General features: G+C 42.9%; 1 protein-coding gene across 1 annotated transcript in view; it reads right to left on the bottom strand.

Moving 5' to 3' along the window:
* The window catches only part of Nudcd3 (NudC domain containing 3), a 104,301-nt gene that overhangs the window by 53,366 nt on the left and 27,082 nt on the right, over positions 1-23,853 (bottom strand). The gene's annotated exons all lie outside the window — the stretch shown is intronic.

Consider the following 23,853-nt stretch of genomic DNA (forward strand, 5'->3'; position numbering starts at 1 on the left):
GGCAGTGGAAGAGTTGGAGTGGGGAGAAGAAGAAGAGATGATGTAAATACTGTTCACTACATACAAAATTCTCAAAAAATAAAAATTTAAATAAATAAGTACACACACACACACACACACACACACACACACACACACACACGCTGGGCATGTAGCTCAGAGAGTAGTTGACTACAGCTCCTGTTCTCCCCCCTTGGGAGTGCTGTATCTTCAGTGTTCCTTGCCTCTTGGATTCCTATTCCCTTATTATCCCCACACCTCTCTTTCTCCTAAAATCAATCAAACGTTAAAGGACTTACAACTCTTCTTTAAGTAGCCTTTGTACAGACTGTACCATCTTCTTTGTTATATGCCAGGTCAAAGGCCTTGAGTCATGTTCTCCTGACCCTACTTTCCAGCATGCCCCAAGTCTCTCTACCCATTACCAGGGACTTTCAAGTACCAAATCCAAACCTGCCTTCTTACAGTTTCTGCCTATTTGATACCTCTACAACATCCTGGGCCCTCCCTCCTTTCCACCACCAGTACACCCACTACTTGGGATTCCTTTGGCTGACTTCTGTGGTCTTCTAAGTTATAAAGAACAGAGTCCTATACCACAAACACCCCAAACCACTGCAACAGCTTTCTGGCATGTATGCCTTCTGCCTCCCCTACCCATCCACTCTGCTGTCTCTTAACTTTATAGCAAATCAGAGCACAAGGCTTGGGTTAGAAACTGCTGGCTACTCGGCTTTCTAAAGATAACTCCAGTTCTTGAGCACGTATCAGGTCTCAACAGTATTAAAGTACAAATAGTGTGCCCAATTCTAGCTTCAACTTTGCTCACTCCCTACCCTCAGGAATAGAGAAATGTTAATATTCTTCTAATGCTATTGTTTGTTTTCACAGGTCATTCCTTCTGAGTGCTATCTCTCTTGAAGTCTCTGCAGCTTTTTGTGGAGAAACCTGTAGCTTGTTTCTTGGGGAGGGGGGTTGCTACATGTATGCCTGCAACTGAACAGATTAACATAACATGGACAGACACACACATACCACTTGGAAATTGATCATGGCAGCTCTGATCTGATGCAAAGTTCTATGAAGTAATATGTTCCCTAATCAGAAAGTAAAAAGCCAAAGAGGTTTTACATGTCAGATTGAAGGAAAGTTCATCTTGGAAGAATTTCAGTGCTTAAGGACACAAAGACTTCAATCCAAATCCTAACTCGACTACTGGACAGCAGTTTGACCTTGAACTATTTACACCTGGTTCTCTAAGTCTAGGTGTGCTTCTTAGTAAAGCAGGGGAAGACAACACACACCTTCAATGCAGAAGTAGTATAGGACTTGCATGCACCTGACATTCTTTTTCTGAGGTCCACAACCAGTCCAATCATTACCAAGAATGATACATCAGGCTAGACTATTCAAATCAAAGCAGATGCCCTGGTACAGCCTGAGATCTCTACTGTTCTTAGAAGAGTCTCATGATGACAATATGGGCTTTACCTGTAACCATTTATGGGATTTTGATCAGTGTAGATGTTTTTAGCACCTTAGACTTGAAAGCTCAACTTGGAAGAGATGGCCAACCCAGAGAGCAACGAGTGGAACTCCTGTGACAAGGCACCACAGGAACATTCAAATCAGCAAGCTCAAAGCTCTGCAAACAGTATTTTCCCATTCTCATTAGTTACTGGCTGCCAGGAAATTTTAGCACTAAAGCAGAATGAAGACAGGCTGGAGAAACAGTCCTGCTATTTATAAAGCCCCAAGTTGGTCAATTTGATCCTCTTCTGCATATAAGTGGACTAAGATCCTCCTCCAGAGGGTCTATACCCACAGGGCTGGAATGCTGGTGGGATAGCCCCAAACTCAAACCACAGGGATCCTTCCAACACCAGGGTTGAGGTTGTGCTTTGTTTTGCTGGTTTTACAATTGACATTCTGGTAGAAAACAGATTGTCTAACTCACTGTAAGCCTAGCAGTCAATTTTTATTGCATCCCTTCAAGAAAAAAAAACATTTCAGAGGAAGGTCGTTGATGAACGTAGATTACTGATGAACGTAGATTAGCAGTCAATTTTTATTGCATCCCTTCAAGAAAAAAAAAAACATTTCAGAGGAAGGTCGTTGATGAACGTAGATTACTGATGAATATAAAATTAGTAATCTGGACTGGAGAGATAGCTCAGCAGTTAAGAGCACTGGCTGCTCTTGCAGAGGACCTGGGTTCAATTCCCAGCACCCACATGGTAGCTAACAACAGTCTGTAACTATAGATCCAGCGGATGTGATGACCTCTTCTAACCTCCGCAAGCATTGCATGACACAGGTGTACTTATATATGTGCAAGTAATACACTCATACACATAAAATTAAAATAAATTTTTTTTAATGCACAATCTCTGTACTATTACCTTTTTAACTAGCAGGACTAGATACTCCATCAAACATAATCATACAGGTCAACAAAAATCAGGTAAGTAAACAAACAATGTCTCAGAAACTGAGTTCAGTTTTTGGTAATATTATGTTCATTTCATTTCTTTCTTTCTTTTTTTTTTTGAGACAGGGTCTCCCTGTAGCACCAGACTGGCCTCGAACTCACAGAGAACCGCCTGCCTCTGCCTCTCAAGTGCTGGGATTAAAGGTGTGTGCCACCACACCCGGCTTATCATGTTCATTTGGGAATTCTTTGTAGTGAATTATATGAAGTCTTTCAATAAACACAGTCAGCAATGAAACAAATGTCAGAAAGTCAGTTTTGACAAGAGAGCTTTTACTTAGGCTGCTGAAAAAAGGTAATTAGTTCTTGGCTTAAAAAGAACCTTTAACAAGGAGCTGGTTTGCTGTAGGGCTGTTTCATTTCCTGGGTACAGACCTGTTGTGAGTAGATCTGAAAGCCCATTGGTTAATACTCCATATAGGACAAAAGTCCAGGGAAGTTCAACAGCCGTGACCATAACCCTCCAAAGCCAAAGCCAAAAGACTCCAGAGAAAGACATTAAAAGCTTTCTTTAAACGATGGGCCTGGGTGGCTGCTTCCTCAATGCTAGGATAGACTACAATAGGGCTTTCCAAAGAGCTCCACACATCTGCCATCTTCTGTGATTTTAATATCCCCTCTAAAATTCAGAGATTGGCATTTAATGACCAGTGTGATGGTTAAGAGGTGATTAAGTTGTAAGGGCTCCTCCCTAACGAATTACATTAAGGCTCCTGTGAAACAGGTTTCTCCACAATGCAGCCCTCTTGCCCTTCCATCTTTCTTCCTTTTTGCCTTTCCACCATGTGAGAACACCAAGCTCTTCCTCTCCTCCAAAAGATGCATCAATATGGTGCCATCTTGGAAGCAGGAAACTCCCTCACCAAACACCCAGGTTACCAGTGCCTTCATCTTCCATCTTCCAAAATAAGAAAATTAAAATTGTTCTGTATAAATCACCAAATCTCTAGTACCTATAGCAACCACTGATCCTAGATTAATATCACACAGGAAACCACCAAAACATGACACCAATATGAAGAGCTAAGAAAAAGGACAGACCTTCTGCAAGAGGCACTTTTGCCTTGGCACACAACACTAAATGCTGAGATTCACTAGGACCTTAAAGGGTTGTCATCTCTACAAAACATGTTCCCAGAGCCTAAAGAAAAGCCCACAGGGTTGAAGAGATGGCTCAGTGACTAAAAGCATTAACTGTTCTTGCAGAGGACCTGAGTTCTGCTCCCAGCACCCACATAGGGAAACTCACAATTGCCTGTAACTCCAGCTCCAGGGGAACTTGACTTCTTCTTCTAGTCTCTAGTGCCCATACTCACATGTAGACATATACATATAATTTAAAAATAAAATAAATCTTTAAAAAAAGAAGAAAGGCCCAAAGTCACAGACCCTGGATGGTTGAGCTATTCTGGCTGCATCCCTGATCTCTGGGCCACAATGAATCTGCAGGTCCTTGTCTGTATCCACCAGACACAAGACCCAAAGACAGGCCTCCCCCAGGATGTACTTAACTTCTTTACACTCACCACTATGAAGAGTGGCCTCCAGCCCTCATTCTTGACTTTAATAGGCTTCTCTTATTTCCTATACTGTATTCCTGCCCATTGGTCCCAATCTCAGGAGCCTGGGAAGCAGAAGCTGGTGCTAACTCCTAGTTCGCAGCACACAGTGAGCATGGCAACAGTAAGGCCTCAAGGAGCCTTGAGCCACTTTCTATCAATACACATAGTCACTCCCGAGGACTGGTGACCTTGCCTGCCCTAGAGGAAACACGTAAAGAAACCAGAGTCTCTCTCTACAGAGCCCAAAATACTGGCCAAAAGCACTGGAGACTCAAGAGTTGGTGTGATGTAACTCTGACACATGCTTAATTTATGGGTGATGAAGCCACTGCCCAAAGCTACTGGAACTAGCAAACCTCCTGGCTTCCTTGACTCCAGAAACAAACTACAGTAGACTTTACCATGGGGAGAAATCAAATTCCACTGACATGTGAGAATTATCTTTATAGTAAGATTTAGTCTAAGACTGACAACATTCTGAGTCCCCACTCTGCATCAGCACAGTCATATAGACCCAACCTCTCCACCCATATCACACACTTGAGACCCTGCTTCTGCTCAGGTAGGTAAACTGGAGACACCGACCACTTGCCACCTCTGTTCTACCACCCTCGTGTCAAAAGACTAGATAGAAAAATAATCTGTAGGGGCTGGAGAGATGGCTCAGTGGTTAAGAGCACTGACTGCTCTTGCAGAGGACCCAAGTCAGAATGAAGCACAAATGCAGGTTTCTGGCTCTGGGAGTAGATGAGTTCTCCAAAAGGGAAGAGTACAACAAAAAGAAAGACAAAGGCTGATTATAGACATAATCTCCACAACACCCACGTTCAAGGGTGGAAAGAAGTCAAGACGAAAAAATAGGCTGAAAGAGTAATCACTGGGAAGAAGAGAATCAAGAGAGCATAGAAGCCAAATACACATTTTAAGAGGCAGCTGACAGCATCAAATGTGGAGAAATCAAGAAAGAAGCCTAAACAAAGGCTGAGAAGATGGCTCAGTTGGTAAAGTGAAGCATGAAGACCTAAGTTCAGATCCCCGGGCTCACTGGCCAGGCAGGCTAGGTAACTGGTGAGCTCCAGATTCAGTGAGAAAGCAAAAAGTGGAGGATGACATCTGATATTGACCAACAGCCTCCATGTACACATAGATACACACACACTAAAATTCAAGTAAAATAATTTTTAATTTACTTTTAAAAATTTACTGTCAGGTCTGGAAAGATGGTTCAGTGGTTAAGAGCACTAACTGCTCTTGCAGAGGATCCAGGTTCAATTCCCAGCTCCCATATGGTGGCTAACACTCCAACTCTAGGGATTCAACACCCTCTTCTGATCTCCTCAGGAATTGCATGACAAGAGTGCACTTACATAAGTGCAGGCAATACACTCTTACACATAATTAAAAAATAAAATATTTGAAAATGTACTCTCAGCCAGGCGTGGCGGTGCACGCCTGTAGTCCCAGCACTTGGGAGGCAGAGGCAGGCAGATCTCTGTGAGTTCAAGGCCAGCCTGGTCTACATAGCGAGTTCCAGGACAGCTGAGGCTACAGGGAGACCCTGTCTCAAAAAGACAAAAAAAAAAAAAAAAAAAAAAAAAAAAAAAAAGTATTCTCACACCAAGAAACTTGTCCACAGCTTGTAAGAGAATCATCCTTTTAACTTAAAAAGCAGAGATCAAACAACTGGCATTAGGACAAGAATAGGAGACAAGGACTGAGCAGAACTGAGGGCAAAGGCAGACCCAAGGCAAAGTAAAAGGGAATAAAGAACATGAAGGTAACAGGGCCAGAGATGGCATGGGCTAAGTGAGATTGTCCATGCAAAGATGTCAAACAAGGAAACAGGGGAGGAGATATTTAAAAGACAGTGAACAATGACATGGGGGGCTGTGGACTTAAGTCATTGGTAAAGCACATGCTTATCAAGTATGATACCTGGGCTCAGGAAAGAAATGACAGTCATTTTATGAATGATGCTGGCAAAACTGGACATCTATACACAAAAAGAGAGATGGACTTCAAGTCACATCTTGAACTATATGCTAAATTAACCACAAACCTAAATATAAATCAAATGATAAAATTCATAGAAAACACAGAAGTATCTGTGTTAGGCAAAGGCTAGATATGACATCAAAAATGCAATCCACAAAAGAACAAACTGGTATCTGAACATAATCAAAAGTTTTCATCATCTTCAGGTCTCTAAAAGAGAATGCTGGTGTTGGGGTATAGCATACATTTAACAAAAAGAGGAAGAAAAGCATTAAGGGAATAAATACAATTCAAAAACTGAAAAACTATTTTTTAACTATAATATCTAGTAAAGTACTTATATCCAAAAATATAGAGAACTCTCAAAACTTAATAAGAAAATGAACGCAATTTTTAAAAATAGGCAAAAGATTTGAACAGACATTTCACCAAAGAAGGCATAAAGAACTGCACCATCGCTGCTTATTAGGGAAATGCAAATTCAAACCACAATGACATACCACTATACACCTATGAGAATGTCTAAAATTAAAAACTTAAACGCCAAATGAGGAGCCACTAGTGAGCAGTGACATGTGCAGTACAATGTGGCACCTGCCATGGACATAGCCTTTACTCCTAGATTGCTCACAGAGAAACGAAGTGTTTATCCACACACACTTATACACAAATGTTCCCTGGTAGTTTTATTTATAACAGCCAAGGAACAACCCTGTGTTAGTCAGGCTTTAATCACCTTCACAAATACCTGAGAGAAACCATTTAAAGGAGAAAGGTGGCCGGGCATAGTAGTGCATGCCTGTAGTCCCAGCACTTGGGAGGCAGAGGCAGGCAGATCTCTATGAATTCAAGGGCAAAGACCCCCCCCCCCAAAAAAAAAAGGCGAAAGGTTTGCTTTGGCTTCTAGTTTCAAAGGATTCATATAGTGGCGAGGCAAAGCTCAGGGCAGCCAAGAAGCAAGAGTATCAGAAAGGGACACAGGGCACTCTTCAAAAGCATGTCTAAAGATCCACTTCCTCCAAACAAGCCTCATCATACAGTTCTACCACCTCATAGGCTATTCCCACTTTTTAAATTACTTATTTTTATTTTATATGTATGAGTGTTTTGCCTGCATGTCTGTAAGTACACCTGTGCCTATAATGCCTGTGGAGGCTGGAAGAGGGCATCAGATCCCTCGGAACTGAAGTTATATATGGTTATTAGCTGCCATGTGCATACTGGGAACCAAACCTGGGTCCTCTGCAAGAGCAGTCAATGCTCTTAACCAATGAGCCATCTCTCCAGCCCCTTACTCAAATTTTTTAACTCATCAGTGGATTAAACCATTGACTGGGTCAGAATCTTCATGGAAGCATCCTGACAGATACAACCACGGATGTGCTTCACTAATCTAGGTCGTTCTAAATCCAATCAAGTTGAATAATCGAGATTTTACATCACAAGGGGCTGGAAAGATGGCTCACTGGTTAAACACTTGCTGTACTTGGGTAGAAATAAAGTTGGATTCCCAGCACCCGCTTTGGGTGGCTCACAACCACCTGTAACTCCAGCTCCAAGGGATCTGACACCCTCTTCTGCATCCACAGGTGCCTGTACACATGTGCATGTACATGCATGTACATACATGTACACACACAACACACACAGAAACAGAAATTTTAAAAATGAAAGGAGGGGCTTGAAAGATGGCTCAGTGGTTAAAAGCTGTTCTTGCAGAGAACTTGGGTTCAGTTCTCAGCACCCACATGGCAGCTAACAACTATTCATAACTCCAGTTCCAGGGGAATCTGATACCCTCTTCTGACCTCCAAAGACCAGGGATAGAGACATACATCTGTAAGGCAGAAGCAGGGAAATCAAGAGCTACTTAAGACCATGTCAGAGATGCCAGGCAAGTTGGCGTGCACCTTTAATCCCAGGCCTTGGATGGCAGAGGCAGCCTGGTCTACATAGTAACTCCAGACAGGCTGGGACTAGGGAGACCCTGTATGTATGTATGTATGTATGTATGTATGTATGTATGTATGTATGTATAAATAAATAAATAAATAAATAAATAAGCAAACAAACAACAAAAAGACCATGTCAGAGGAGGGAAGGGAGGGGGAGGGAGAGAGGGAAGGAGGAAAGAGAAAAGGGGGAGGGGAGAGGAGGAGTGGAAGGGAGCATAAGGCAGGGTAAGAGAAGGGGAGTTACTAGTAAATTGAAAAGAAGGTAGGCAAAGAGGAAGGACAGGAAGAGGAAAGGGAGCTAGGACAGTATTTCTGGCAGCTGAAAAAGGCCATCCTGAGAGAAAGAACACAAGGTACACACTATGGTCCTTTGGCATCAATAAAATCAAAGTTCATTTGTTGAGCAGTCTTTTCTCCTCCTAGGGAAGGGAGAAATGACCCAAAGGAAAGTAACAAGACCAGAAATGTCTTCCCTGTGCCACACGGATGGCACAAAGTGAACCATGGTTCAGAAGTAAGAACCAGAGTCAAGGGCCAGGCATGATGATACTCAGAATGCAGAGGCAAGCAGACCTCTGTGTGACAGAAACCAGCCCGGTCTGCATAGCGAGTTCCAAGCCAGCCAGGGAGGGAGGACAAAGTCAAGGCACAGGACTAGGGTTAAGAAGCCCCTTGAACAAGGAAAGGGGGCTTCCTGACTCAGGATAGCAGCAAGGCTAGGGTATAGAGATGAAAAGGCACAGCACTCCACAAAGACAACAAACTGCCCTGCCTTGTGGTGTGGTCAGTTCAGTAAGGAAGACAGAGAAGCACAGGAGCTACCTCCCCCAAGCAGGGGCTTGCAATTCCATCTCAGTTCCTTCTCCTCCTAAATGCTTGTAGAAGTGAACCAGCAAGGCTGTCGTATCACTCATTTGCTCAGAATGGTTTGATTTAACACAGTCAGAAGAAACCAAGAGGAGTCCTTGTAGCAAAGGTTGCGGAGCAACAAAACCAGTCATTTGGCTGCCCAGGGACTAAAGTGAGACAGAATGCACATACAAAGGCTTGGCATCATGTGGGCCATGACTGCTGACTCAATGAATCAGTGCTTTGAAGTCGTGCTTTAAAGGCGCTTCGCCCGCTCATTTCCTTCACCTTTGCTGTTCTGGGCAGCCATAAGGAAAACCAGCTATGGAGTTTCAAGGCCATTCCATTCCCAGCCCCCAAACCCAATTACTGCTATGAAAGCACAGCATGGCTCTGCATAATAGCTCAGACTGCTGGGAAGAAGTAACTTTCAAAATGAACAGCATCTATAGAATCTCAAAAACCTCACTAAATCATTCTGAAGAATCTCTTTATGGCCAGCCATGGTGGCAGCATACACCTGCGTTCCCAGCATTTGGGAGGCAGAAGCAAAAAGACTGTAAATTCAAAGACAACCTGAGGCCAGCCTGGGCTACACAGTGAGACTTTGTTGCCCCCTCCCCAAATTTTTATGGGCTTTAATTTATTGACCCCATAACTGTAAATCTAACACTGGAAAGAGCATTAAGATGGTGCTAAGATGAGCAGAACTCTGTGGCTTTGAACAGCAGCACATCTATGCAGCAAAACAGACCTAGGCAACATCTGACACCCAGAGGTTATGAGTTGAAGAAAAAGCAGATGCACACAGGAGGCTGGCTGCTCTGACAAAGGCTGGGAAATGCTAAATGTCTGTTTATTTTGTGGTGTGTTAGAATCTCACTGTTTGGCCCCAAGGCTGGCCTCAAACTCCCAATCTTCCCAACTAGGGTTACAAGTTTGGTACTATACTCAGCTTGCTAAATGCTTCTGAATGTAAAGAATAAAAATCCCCATTTCCAAAACTTTACAAAGAACAGAAAAATAAAATGTTTTCCCCCCTCTTCTAAGTTCTGCTGCCTCAAGTTTGGTCACATTGCTGAAGGAGTAACTGACTTCTTGCATCTGCTTTCAATCAGACAAGAAATCTCAAAGGCCAGCCTGCCCCTTCTGAGCTCTGCCACTGTCCCATCCTCCTTCTGATTCCTCAGCTTGGGTCAATGACTGAGGCCGTCTCAAGACTCCTTTAAATCACTGATACAGAACCCCCCAGAGTCGCCTTCTGTCTGGTCCTCCTCTGCACGTCTCCTCAGCCATCCTCAATATGGACCTCTCCCAGTTTGGCACAGGCCTCTGCCCTCCTCACTCTCGTTGGCAACATGATCTCATTTCCATGAACACAATCACTTCTAAGGTGACACCTTTCAAATCTATTTTCAACTTTTGTTTCTCTTTCTAGACTTCTGAACCCACAGCCTCCTGGTTGGTCTCTTCCACTTACATCTTAAACCATGTCTCCTAAACAAACTCAAATGTACATTTCTTATCTGCATTTAAAGAGCAAGGGTACTGGGAACCAAGGTACTAGGAACCAGAGTACTGGGAACCAGATTTATCTTTCTGTGCATCCTGCAGCCCTTGAACTATTTTCTTATGACTGCAAATTCCCCTGCTTGCATCTCCCTACCACCTGCCACTCACACTCCCTTTTCTCCTCCTCTTCCTCCCTGTCCAATCTTGTGTGTGTGTGTGTGTATGTGTGTGTGTGTGTGAGCATGTGCCTGCGTGCACACATGTGCACATCTGTGAGTATCTGTGTGACTGTGAGAGCTCACAGGAAACAGTACTGAACATGCATGGGAGCAGTGAGCACTGAGTCCCTTAGTGTATGCAAGTGTGAGTATGTCCATCCTTGAAACAAGAGAATATTATCGAAGAAAAAACAGTAACAATCACTTTCAGGGAAAAATAGTTTTTGGAAACATTTTTAATGATAAAAGAAAAATGTAAAACTTACTTTGAGGATTAGAGGACAACATTTATGAAATCACATATGAATTTCCAGGGGAAAAAAAAGAGCAAAAAAAGTCAGAACCACGGATATAGGAGGGAAAAAAATTGGTAAACCAATTCCTGAATAACATATGAACCAGAAAGAATTTAAGGAAATTTATAAATTTGGAGATGAAGGACACTTACCTACTACAGCCAATAGAGGATGACATTCTTTATTGAAGTACGATGGTGGAACTGTTCAGAAAAGGTCTGTCTAGTGGTTCCTCAAAAGACTACATGGATCAGCAATTCTACTCCCAGGAATATACCCAAGACAACTGAAAACATGTCCACACAAGTTTATATGCACATGTTCACAGAACCATTATTCATGATAGCCAACCGCAAGTCCAGTAACTGATGAGTGAATAAACAAAATTCAACCCAACACACAGAACAAAGCACTGATGTATGTACAGTATAGATGAAATGAAAATATCTCAGTAAGTAAAAGAAGTCAGACTAATGAGGTCACGTAAGATTTCATTCAGGGGTCAGTGACATGGCTCAGCAAGTAAAAGGTATCTGTTATCAAGCCTGATGACCTGAATTCAATCTCCAGTACCCAAAAGATGGGAGAACCAACCCTTGCAAGTTGTTCTCTGACCTCCACATGTGCATCATCATACACACCTACATACATACACTGCCCCCCCCCACAAAATAAGTAAAAATGTAATTTTAAAAACTTTGAGGGGCTAGAGGGATGGCTCCATGGCTAAGAGCACTGACTGCTCTTGCAGAGAACCTGGGTTCAATCCCCAGCACCCACATGGCAGCCAACAACCGTTCCAGGGGATCCAACACCCTCTTCTGACCTCCGAGGGCATTGCATGACACGGGTACACTTACACACATGCAGGCAATATACTCATACACATAAAAATAGAAATAATAAATAAGATTTAAAAAAAAAAAACTTTGAAGGGGCTGGAGAGATAGCTCAGCAGTTAAGAGCACAGCACTTGCTGTTCTTCCAGATAACCCAAGTTCAGTTCCCAGCACCCACATCAGGTGGCCTCCAACAACCTGTAACTCCAGCTCCAGGGGAGCCAATGCCCTCTTCTGGCCTTCATAAGCACCCACCCACACACAGCATGAGTGTGCATGCCTGTGTGTGCACATGCGCGCACACATACAATGCAAATGTTTTAAAAGGTTTTTTACAGATTTTATTTATGAGACCTGTGAGACGACTCAGCAGGTAAATACACTTACAGTCCAGCCCAACAACTTGAGTTTGACTCCCAGGACCCACCTGGTGGAAGAAGAGAACCAACTCCTGCAGGTTGTCCTCTGACCTCTATCCATGTACCATGAGGTAGCCCCCACCACACACACACAATCAATCAATCAATCAATCAATCAATCAATCAATCAATCAATCAATGTAATAAACATTTTTTAAAGATTCCACTCATTGCCAGGTATGGTGGCACACACCTTTAATCCCAGCACTCGGGAGGAAGAGGGAGGCAGATCTCTGTGAGTTCAAGGCTATCCTGGTCTACACAGTGAGTTCCAGGACAGCTGGGGCTACGGAGAGACCCTGTCTCAAAAAGACAAAAAAAAAGATTGCATTCATATGAAATGTCAGAATTTGCAAATCTATTAAGTAACTGTCTAGAACTGAGGGATTTGAGAATATATGGAAAGTGACTACCCATGTGTATGAAGGTTTTCTAGAATAATAAAAATGTAACTGCAACTATGTAATAGTGATGCTTGCATAGCCTTATAAATATACTCTGAATTGCACATGATAAAGGATAAATGTTAAGATATGTGAACTGTTATCTCAACTTTTAAAAATATTGAATATGTAAGGCTAAAGAGATGGCTCAGTGATTAAGAGCACTGACTGCTCTCTGACGACTGGTGTTCTAGTCCCAGCACCCACATGGCAGCTAACAACCGTCCATAATTCCAGTTCCAGAGGATCCAACGCCCTCTTCTGACCTCCAATGACATTGCATGGCATGGGTGCACTTACACACGTGGGCAATATACTCATACATATAAAAATAAAATAAAATACTTAAAAAATATATTTTATTTTTATTTTTTATGTATGAGTGTATTGCCTGCATGTAGCTAAGTGCACCCATGTCGTGCAATGTCCTTGGAGGACAGAAGAGGCCATCAGATCACCTGGAAAAAAGACTTGGTTGGCCCTCATCATCATTTTCTACTTCCTCATTTCAGGCATCCTTACACAACAGACCCATAAAGCAGAAGGGATCTAATTCTTCTCACCTCCAATGCTCCTTCCAGACTACACTTCCAAGGGAATCCCTGTCATCAAGGACTTCTTGTCCTTTTTCCTGGCTCCCTCAGGCCTGAACTCACCAAAAGGCAGCACAGACATTCCCTTGTTCAGAAGAATGGCATCCCAGAAACCAGTACACTCCCCTCTTCTACAGTCATCACACTGGCATAGCTGTTTATCAAAGCTGCCCGTAAGCTGTGAGCCTGGCAAGCATCCCCTGCTCTGGTGTGTGACTAGAACGGGACCTGGCACATCATGGAAGGTACTCAGCATAAATGTGGAATGGGGAGATAGAAAGGTGAGCTACATACTAAGAAGTCTTCTCTAAAGATTAATGAGATCTGCAAATGGAAGAGGCTGTTTCAACTCATTCCTTGAAGCTAGAGGTATGCTAACAAGACCATCAATTTCCCATCCATCGCAGAATGCTGTGGTAGCTGTGGAACGGACAGAAAAGCTTCCAATGCTGAGATGGGCACCGATAGGTATAGTAACCTGGCCCACTATACGCAAAAAGCCTTTGGAAAGACACAAAAGGCAGGGAGAAAGGACTCCACCACTAGCCATTTAACATGCAGTGTTCCCTGGTTCAATCACAGTGGCCACAAAGGGGAAACAAAGGAAGAGGGAAGTCTAGGTGCCAGGGCCTGACTTAGGATCAGTCAGGATGGGCAGTTAGTGATGGGACAGCATCCAAGCTCAATGCATAAATGCCTGGATTCAAACTCAAACAGCTTCCACTGCTCTTAGAGAATACCAAAGACATACACACTCACCTCTCACACACATACAGAAAAAAAAATATATATGTACTACCTTTTCATCCTTGAGTATATTTAATGTAACTCAGCCAAAATGATAGGTACATTTTGCTTATAAACAACACTTTATGCCGGGTGTGTTGGCGCACGCCTTTAATCCCAGCACTCGGGAGGCAGAGACAAGCGGATCCTCTGTGAGTTTGAGGCCAGCTTGGTCTACAGAGTGAGTTCCAGGCAGCTGAAGCTACAGGGAGACCCTGTCTCAAAAAGACCAAAAAAACCCAAAAAAACAACACTTTATGAGATTTCATACAAAACACCTAATTTCCAGGGCTCTAGTTACAGTTACTGGAAAAGGCAACCATTATGTACATCATAAGCATCATTGAACAAATGACTATATAGACACTGTATAATCCAAAATCTCCTGAAGGGCTGGAGAGATGGCTCAATGGTTAAGAACACTGACTGTTCTTGCAGAAGACCTGGGTTCAAATCCCAGCACCCACATGGCAGTTAACAACTGCCCGTAACTCCAGTTCCAGGGGATCCCACAGCCTCTTCTGTCCTCCACGGGCATTGCATGACACGGGTGCACTTTCCTACATGCAAGCATACACGCATACACATAAAATAAAAATAACAAATAAAATATTTAAAAATAAATAAATGAAATCTCCTAATGACTGTGTCCACAGAAATTCCTAAATAAGAAAACATTAAGCCAGATTTGATGACTCACAGCATGAATCCCAGCATCTGGGAGGCTGACAGGAGGATCACCAGGAGTTTGAACCAGTTTGTATTGCACAGTGAGTTCCAGGTCATCTGGGCTATAGTACAATACCCTATCTCATTGCAGGAAAAGGGGGTGGGGGGTAAAAGAGGAGAGAAGAACAGAAGAGGAGACAGATGAGGAAGGGACGAGAACACTGACCAACATGCTAGCTTATCTTCTCAATGAGTATAAAAATCAGAAAGCAGATTGTTCTACTTTTTCAAATATGAGTGAAACTCCTGTGACTCTTGGGACATGTGAAACAATGCTGGGTGTCTCCAGGATTATAGGGAGTGTGGATCAGCATGGGTGCCTTCATCCATAGTCACTAAGCGGAGCATGGCTATATGCCAATAAAAAACTGTCCCGGGGCTGGAGAGATGGCTCAGCAGTTAAGAACACTGGTTATTCTTACAGAAGACCCAGGTTCAAATCCCAGCACCCACATGGCAGCTAACAACTGTCCGTAACTCCAGTCCAATAGCCTCTTCTGACCTCCATGACACGTGGTGTGCACTTACCTACATGCAGGCAATACACACATACACATAAAATAAAAATAAAAATTAAAAATTAAAAAAAAAAACTAGCCAGGCATGGTGGCTCACGCCTTTAATCCCAGCACTCAGGAGACAAGAGGCAGGCAGATCAGATCGCTTTGAGTTCAAAGCCACCCTGGTCTACAAAGTGAGTTCCAGGACAGCTGGGGCTACAGGGAGACCCTGTCTCAAAAACACCAAAAAAAAAAAAAAAAAAAAAAAAAAAAAACTGTCCCAGGCAGGGCATGGTAATACATGCCTTTGATCCCAGCACTGGGAGGCAGAGGTGGATGGACCTCTGTGAAATCAAGGTAGCCGGGTCTACATAGCAAGTTCTAGGCAAAAAAACAAAAAATAAATAAATAATTTAAAAACTGGTCCCCACTCTACACTACCTCACAGGATCCTGTCACATCCAGGAAAGCAGAAACCTATTCAAAATTGTTCTGAACTAGAATCCAACTCAATTTTAGACAAAACCCAAGATGTTTTTCACATGGCCTTATACTGTGATTTTCCAGGACTACAACTACTATGCAAACTGATCTGATGTTAGCCTTTACTAAAATCTGATCATCACTGCAGCACTGTCAGTTTGTCCATCAAGACCCTTCCAGCATTCACATGCAGCTCCTGTCCAGCTCCATTTATACAATGAGCAGGCTATCCCTTTTAATCTTTTTTTATACACATGTATACACATGTACATTTACTGCACTACGAGTATGTAGAAAAGTGGTATCATTTATTTTTGCTTCTGGACAATAAATATTTGCTATAAAAATGGAGCAGTAGTTTGGCCAGGTCAAGATAGTAGAGTTTAGGGTACAACCTAGTTTTACATTCTACGTAAATGGAAACTTGGAGCTCTTCAGTAGAATCACCTCTCTGGAGATAAATTGTTATAGGTCTAAAGCAAAACAGGACACTAAGGACAAGGAGGGCAATTCAGCATAGCCACATGGCTTCTCCCCACAGAAAAGCTACCAGGATTCCATTGTACCCACCAACAAAACAGCCCACTTACCCATAGGGCTCCATCAATGCCCAAAATGACCCAGGCCACAGTCTGAACTCTTGATCAGGGAAAAGGTTGTGGCACTGGCATTGATAACCCTGAGGAACGGGTATCAGGCATCATCCAAACATAGACTGTGAAAAAGCTCAAAGACCAGAACGCCATCATTCAGTGAAGAACAGATGTTCTATAAATATCACTTTCACAGGATTACAAAGGACTTTAGTGATTATCTAGGACATTTTCTAGAAGAAAACTACAAAGTAAACAAGACTAAAGAACTTGCCCCTAAGCATACAGGGCTCTCCCGAGTCTTGTGCCCTGACACAGGCTCAGATACTTTTTAGGAGAAGGCACAGCAGAGAATGACTAGCAGAGCTGGTGCTAAGAAGGACTGCAGAGCTGCAGCATCCCAACACTAAGAGGAAAACTTCAAAAAAATGAGCAAAAGACCAAAACACTCTAACTCCTCAATACATGAGAGTCTATATATGTATTTCACACACAATAAAAGAAATATTTGGAGGGGTTTGAGACAGTGTATCAGGTAGCCCAGGTAGGCCTACAACTCAGTATATAGCTGAGACTGACCTTAAGCTTCTAATTCTCCTGTCTCTGCCCTGTCAAGTGCTAAGATTACGAGGTGTACCTCCACAGCGAGCTACTAAAAGAAATATTCAAACATTAGTGTGCACTACTTTTCAGATGAATAAAATATAAATCCTAGCCACACACCTGGAGAGATGGCTCAGCGGTTAAGAGCACTGGCTGCTCTTGCAGAGGACCTGGGTTCGATTCCCAGCACCCACGTGGCAGCTAACAACTAGCCTAACTCCATTTCCAGGGGATCCAACACCCTCTTCTGACCTCTGCGGACACTGCATGACACAGGTGCACTTACATACATGGAGGCAATACACTCACACACATAAAAATTAAAATAATAAATAAAATATTAAAAAATAATAAAGAACACATTCTCTCAAAATTAAAACAACAGAAGGCTGGGTGTGTTGGCACACGCCTGTAGTCCCAGCACTTGGGAGGCAGAAGCAGGTGGATCTCTGTGAGTTCAAGGCCAGCCTGGTCTATACAGTGAGTTCCAGGACAGCTGGGGCTACAGGAAGACCCTGTCTCAAAAAGACAAAAAGAGAAAAAAAAAAAAATTAAAACAACATAGAACACAAATGATCTGTTAGAGCACATGTCCCAGGAAACCACTGGAACATTATGTGAACAGACCTGAAGAAAGGTAACTGGGCAGTAAGCCATGCACAGTACATACTGCATGGAGGCTGATGGTACAATCACATGACAGTATGGACCTTAACACCCTGAGGCCAGGGTTTCCAGGAACTACAGTCAGCTGAAAAATAAAAATGTAAAAATATAGAGAATATACTATCTTTTAAGTAAGAAAGAAAAAGAAATTTAAAAAAGCATAGGTATATATGTACACAGTATTATTTTCTTTTTGTGGGTTTGTTGTTTTATTTTGTTTTGTTTTTTGAGACAAGGTCTCACTCTATAGCCCCTGGCCAGCTACACCAGGCTGCCCTTGATCTCATTAGAAATCCACCTGCCTCTGCCTCCAAAATGCTAGGTAGGATTAAAGGCAGGTGCCACCATGCCTCACCATTATTTACTTTTGAAGAAAAAAAAGTGCAAGAATTCACCAGAAAACTCCCCAAACTTGAAAACTGTTCCCTAGGGGGTGGGAGGAAGAAACAAAGTGGACAGGTGTGAACTTGCTCTGAGGTATCTTTTCATGAAGCATTTACTTGTAAACTCTGAGAATAAGTTACATGCTCAAAAAGTAAATAAAAAGAACAAAAACAGCAAATACTCCAGTTGAATACAAATGGCAGAAATGAAGCTAACTGTATATGAAACTGGTAATATGATACTGTCATGGGCAGGACAAGGGTTATCCAATGGGCTCCAACTTAGCTGGGCACACTCAATTCCATCACTTTAGTTCCCCAGCAAGTTGCTGGCTGTGCAGCCACATCCACTAGCTCTACATGAAACTGGTCTCCTTAGAGGCTGGGCTGACAGAATCCCAAATACTGTCCATCCCACCTGCAAAAACCCCCACTAACACAGACAAGTCAAATTTACCAAGAATTTGGAGTACTTCCTCCTCACAGCACAGTGCTGCAATGGTCATTTTAAATTCGTGTCATTTATTCTGAAAAGTCAATTATAATTTTAAGTATCTGTGATACAGAAAAGAGAAAAAAAAAAAAAGCAGTTCACACAGACAGACGTGCTTAGGGCCACGAGAGCCAAACAGGTACCAAGAAGCACTCAGGCCAAGGCACCAGCAGGCAGAAGCAAGGCCCATGCCCACATCACAAACACCTTCACACATTTCCAGGGAGCGTTTTAAATTCTTTCTGGGTTTTGCACGCATTTTCTAATTGTCCTTAAACTTCCTTATTTAAAAAATGCCCCAAATCTCATGACCATCTCTTTTTAGCCACCATTCCCCCATAATTCTGCCAGAAATGAGGTTGGAAAACTAGAAACAGACAGCTGGAGCAAAGTTCACTCAGCAAAACTACGTTCCCACCTAAGGGCCCATTCTGATGAAGCAAAACACCAGGCAGTCATTCTAGAAAATTCAGCCAATACCCATCAAGGCTGATAGGGGCTCAGAAGACTTACGATGTGGGGGGAAAGAAAAAAAAAAGACAGCTAATATCTGCAGAAAAGTTAAAATTTAAAACGCAGGGGAGGCGGGATGTTGACAAAGGAGCTACAAGGGCAGTATCCAAAGGAACTCTGTCTGTACAGTCTGTTTGAATTTGCTGTGAACTGAAAAGCATTCTTTCCAAACAAATAAAGTCAATTTTTTTTTAAGTAGGGGTAGAGGTGCATATAAGTATATTTGCACTTCTTTAGAATTATCTCCGGGTCAATATATATGACACTGACCACAGCAGACACAGGCAGGGTAGGGAGTAAAGCAGTCTCTCTGAAGTGCAGAGAGAGTCTGGGCCCAGGCTAAAGACACTGAAGTTACACTGCACACCATTACTCTCTCTCTTGAACTGCTTTTGATATGTGCATGCAGCATTTTTCAAAGAAAAGGATAAAGTTCTAGAGTTAGGAGGGGGTCTGAGAGAGTCCACTCTAAATAAAAATGTAATAGCAAAATCATAGCTGTCCCTACAGCCAACCCCACAAGTGCAGATTTTAGAGACAAATGACCAGAAGACCCAGCACTACAGATGTGAGGCGGCAGAACTACCCAAAACAGAATGCCTCTGCAGCCAACACAAGATAGGTGCTAGAAGCCCACACACAACAAAGCTCGAAGTGCCCCTCACAAATGGCGACAGTAGGGCTGGAGAGATGGCTCAGAGGTTAAGAGCACTGGCTGCTCTTGCAGAGGACCAGGGTTTGATTCCCACCACCACATGGCAGCTAACAATCACCAGTAACTCCAGTTCCAGGGGATTCCGACACCCTCTTCTGATCGCCACAGGCATTGCATGACATGGGTGCAAGTATAGACATGCAGGCAATACACTCATACACAAAAATAAGAAATAAAATATTTTAAAAAACAAATAAATGGCAACAGCTACCCACACTCAATATGAGAGGGGGAAAAAGACCTTAAGAGTATGGAGAAAGTCTTTATCCTCAGAACAGAGCCACCCTAATATTCAACAGGTGCCAGGTGTCCCTCAAAAGGGCAGTGCCACTCAATCTGCTGGTAGGAGGTCACCACATCCTACATCTTCCACGTATTTCTGGGACTCGGTTCTGGTGTTTTTTCTGCTTTGAGCTCCAGGAGCCACCTACCCCCTACTCCCAAGGTGAGCCAGCGAGGAGGCCAACGGTCACCTTTGCAGGCCATGCTTCCAGCCAGATGAGCACCAGGCTTAGCTGTGAGATTCTAGGCTCAGCCACATGGTCTGCCTGCCTGTCTACAAAAACAAGAGGAAACAAAGCATCTTTAGTTTGTTCACCTGAGAGAACTTGAGCTTCTGAAATGACATTACTCTTGCCGTATTCAGCTTTTCACTAGGGACACCTAAATAATGCTTATGTTTTTAGGTCACAGCTAGTCCTACCTACCCACTTACAGTGGAGCCCTAGCAGCAGTGAACGAGAAGCTCTGGATGAGTCCACCAAGCAGGAGGCACACTGGGGGAGCAGAGGTGCAAACACTACTGCTTCCAAGACCACAAGATCACAAAGCCCTCAGGTCAGAGGGGCCCATGACTAGCCCACACCTATGTTCTAGATCCCTGCAGGTCACAGGAAGAGAGAACTCTAGTCTAAGCTATGATGGGGCTTAGCCACCTACTGAAGGCTGAGAAGCCCTAGTACTTTCTCTGCATTTACTCTCACCAGCCCAGCAATGAAGAAAGTTGCCCAAGGTCCCCTCTTACTAGCAGACTGCACCTGCTATTAAGAGCCCAGTACCCTATCCCTAGTAAAGAAGCTTGTGTCAACAAAAACACAAACATTATGGCAGAAAAGGAAGAAAGGAAGGAGGAGGAGTCCTTTCCACTGCACAGCACAGCAATTCCACCCACAGACCAGTGGGGTTTTGCTTTTAGAGGCAGACTATACCTAGACAGAATCAGGACTGCTCATTTAACTCCAGGACAGAGAAACACCCACTCCAAAACTCCTACTAGTGGGTGGCCAGAAAGAATTCTTCTTTTTTCCATACATGACCTGAACTATTTGAGAACTGAAAGGAACAAAGAGCAAAGAAGTCAGTCTCTGGAACATCCTAACCAAGGCCAGCAGACAGAGCAGGAACCTGGGGTAAGCTGACACTCTCAACTCTTATTTGCTCCAAGGCCCTGAAACAAGTGTTTATTCATTTCATATCTACTGATTCAAGAACCAAACCTAGTATGGTCACGTGCCTTATGATTATGTTTCTAATGACAATGGGCCACATACATGACACTGGTTTCATAAGATTGTAACTGAACTGGGATAGGACACGTAGCTAAAGAAGCAAGGGAAAAGGAAGCAGCAATCGGGGGGGGGGGGGCCTCCCAGAAAACTCGTTGCAGGCCTTGATAGCACCTTAAGAAGTTTGGAAATGTGGCCCAGCACCCAGAGTTTTTCCCTAATAGAGAGGACTGTTCATGGCATACTATCTGCCAGAAGCAAATCTATGAAAAAGGAAGAGGCTGGAGAGATGGCTCAGTGGTTAAGAGCAATGGCTATTCTTCTAGAGGTTGATTCCCAGCACCCATACGACAGCTAACAATCATCTGTAACTACAGTTCCAAGGGATCTGACACCCTCTTCTGACCTCTGTGGGCACTGTATGACATGGGTACACTTTACATACATGCAGGCAGTACACTCATACACATAATTTTTAAAAAAAGAAAAAGGAAGAAAATACAGGAACCTCAATGGACAGACCCCTGACAGCTCAAGGACAGCCTTGGGCAGGTCCTCAGGAGGATCCAGGAGGAGGCCTGGTCATCACAAGGGGTGACAGCTCCACCCATGTTCCTGTCCTGAAGATCTTCCAGGGGAACAAGATGTGGAGGCAAAGGATAGGAATATCAATATCCTAACCCTGTGTATCTGTTTGTGTCTTAGTTTCTAATAACAAAAAAAAGTAAAATTTTTAAAAAATTAAAAATGATTACAGAAAATAAGTTTACAAAATAAGGCTATAAAGAAAGACAAAGCTATGAAGTACAGGGATAGTACAATGTGCTCATGTGCTAAACTGAGTTAATATAAGTCAGAAAGTTAAAAAATTTATGTCTATGAAATAAAAAGTTAACACTAATCTTTATAATGGATGAAAACCTTTCTCTTTTTTAAAAATATTTTATTATTTATTTTATGTGTATGAGTGTATTGCCTGCATGTGTGTAAAGTGCACCTGTGTCATACAATGCCCTTGGAGGTCAGAAGAGGGCATCAGATCTCCTGGAACTGGAGTTATAACCAGTTATTAGCCATCATATGGGTGCTGGAACTGAAACCTGGGTCCTCCTGCAGGAGAAGCCAGTTCTCTTCACCGGTAAGCCATCCCCTGGTCCCCTTTTTAATGTTTTTTAAACTTGATTTATTTTTATGTATATGAGTGTATTGCCTACATGTATGTAAGTGCACCCATGTTGTGCAATGCCTGCAGGTCAGAAGAGAGTGTTGGAGCCCCGGAACTGGAGTTACGGACAGTTGTTAGCCGCCATGTGGATGCTGAGAACTGAACTCAGGTCTTCTGCAAGAGCAGCCAATGCTCTTAAACCAACTGAGCCATCTCTCCAGCCCCAAGAAAACCTTTTTATAAACAGTGTAGTTAAGCAGTGTTTAATAATTCTAAAGCAGTGCCCAGTGCCCAGTTAATATCTTTGGCCTTCCTCTTCACTCCCACTCACTTGCTGGCTCATGCACAGCAACTTCTAGTGCTGGAATCTTTTTTCTTGGTAAGTGCCTGAAACAGGTGCATCATTTTAATCTTTTACACCCTATTTTTGCTGTCCTTTTCTATGGTTAGATACATAAATACTCACCACTGTGTTACAACTGCCTGCAGTATTCAGTACAGTAAAAGGGTGGCCAGGTTTGCCATGAGCAATAGGCTCTTCCATATAGCCTTGGTGTACAGCAGGGACTACCATGTGTAAGCACTCTACAATGTTTGCACAGCCACTAAATGACCAAACTATGGATTTCTCAAAACCTATCATGTTGTTAGGTGATATGTGATTATACTGAAAGCTTGACTCACACTAAATCATTTAACCCTTAGAACCCTCTTAAGTGTTCTCCATTTTTACGTGAAAAAAATAAGGCCCAGAGAGATGACCGATTTGAATCTCTCCAAAGCCAGACAGCTAGAAAATGAAAGCAGGGCTTTCAGACTCTCAGATTCACACTCCCAATCCATAGCAAAAGATTTTTTTTTTGATATTTTGTTTATTATTTTTTTATATGTATGCGTGTTATGCCTGCATGTAGGTAAGTGCACCCGTGTTGTGCAATGTCTGCGGATGACAGAAGAGGCTGTCGGACCCCCTGTAACTGAAGTTAGACAATTGTTAGCTGCCATGTGGGTGCTGGGATTCGAACCCAGGTCTTCTGCAAGAACAGTGTTCTTAATCGCTGAGCCATCTCTCCAGCCCCAGAAAAAGATATTTTAAGGGGAAACTGATGATAGAATCAGGAAAAGAAAAAACTGAATGTGATAGTTTTAAGAGTGTAAAGAAGCAAACCCACAAGGACAGAAACAGACATACATCTTCCTTGCTCATCTGCTAGAAGGGCCTAACAGTACTAACAATACACCAGGTTCCTGGCTTCCAATCTCAGTCACTAATCAAACTATTAAGGCTTATCAGAGAGAGCGTCTATTCTACAACTGAAACAAGGAAAGACCATAAACCTAGAAAATTTCACTGAGTAAGAAGAGAAAGAAGTGCAGCCAGACATGGTTTGTCATCCCAGCACTCGGGAGGTAGAAGCAGGAGGATCAAACATGAGTTCAAAGCCAGCCTATCTCAAAAGAAAAAAACAGAAAGGTTCAGATCTAGTCAAAATGATGAGAATAAGTGACAGTTGAATCTTCAGCCATAAATGGGACATTTACATCAC

Source organism: Nannospalax galili, unplaced genomic scaffold (assembly GCF_000622305.1).
Source record: "Nannospalax galili isolate Female #2095 unplaced genomic scaffold, S.galili_v1.0 scaffold996, whole genome shotgun sequence".
NCBI classification, from domain to species: domain Eukaryota; kingdom Metazoa; phylum Chordata; class Mammalia; order Rodentia; family Spalacidae; genus Nannospalax; species Nannospalax galili.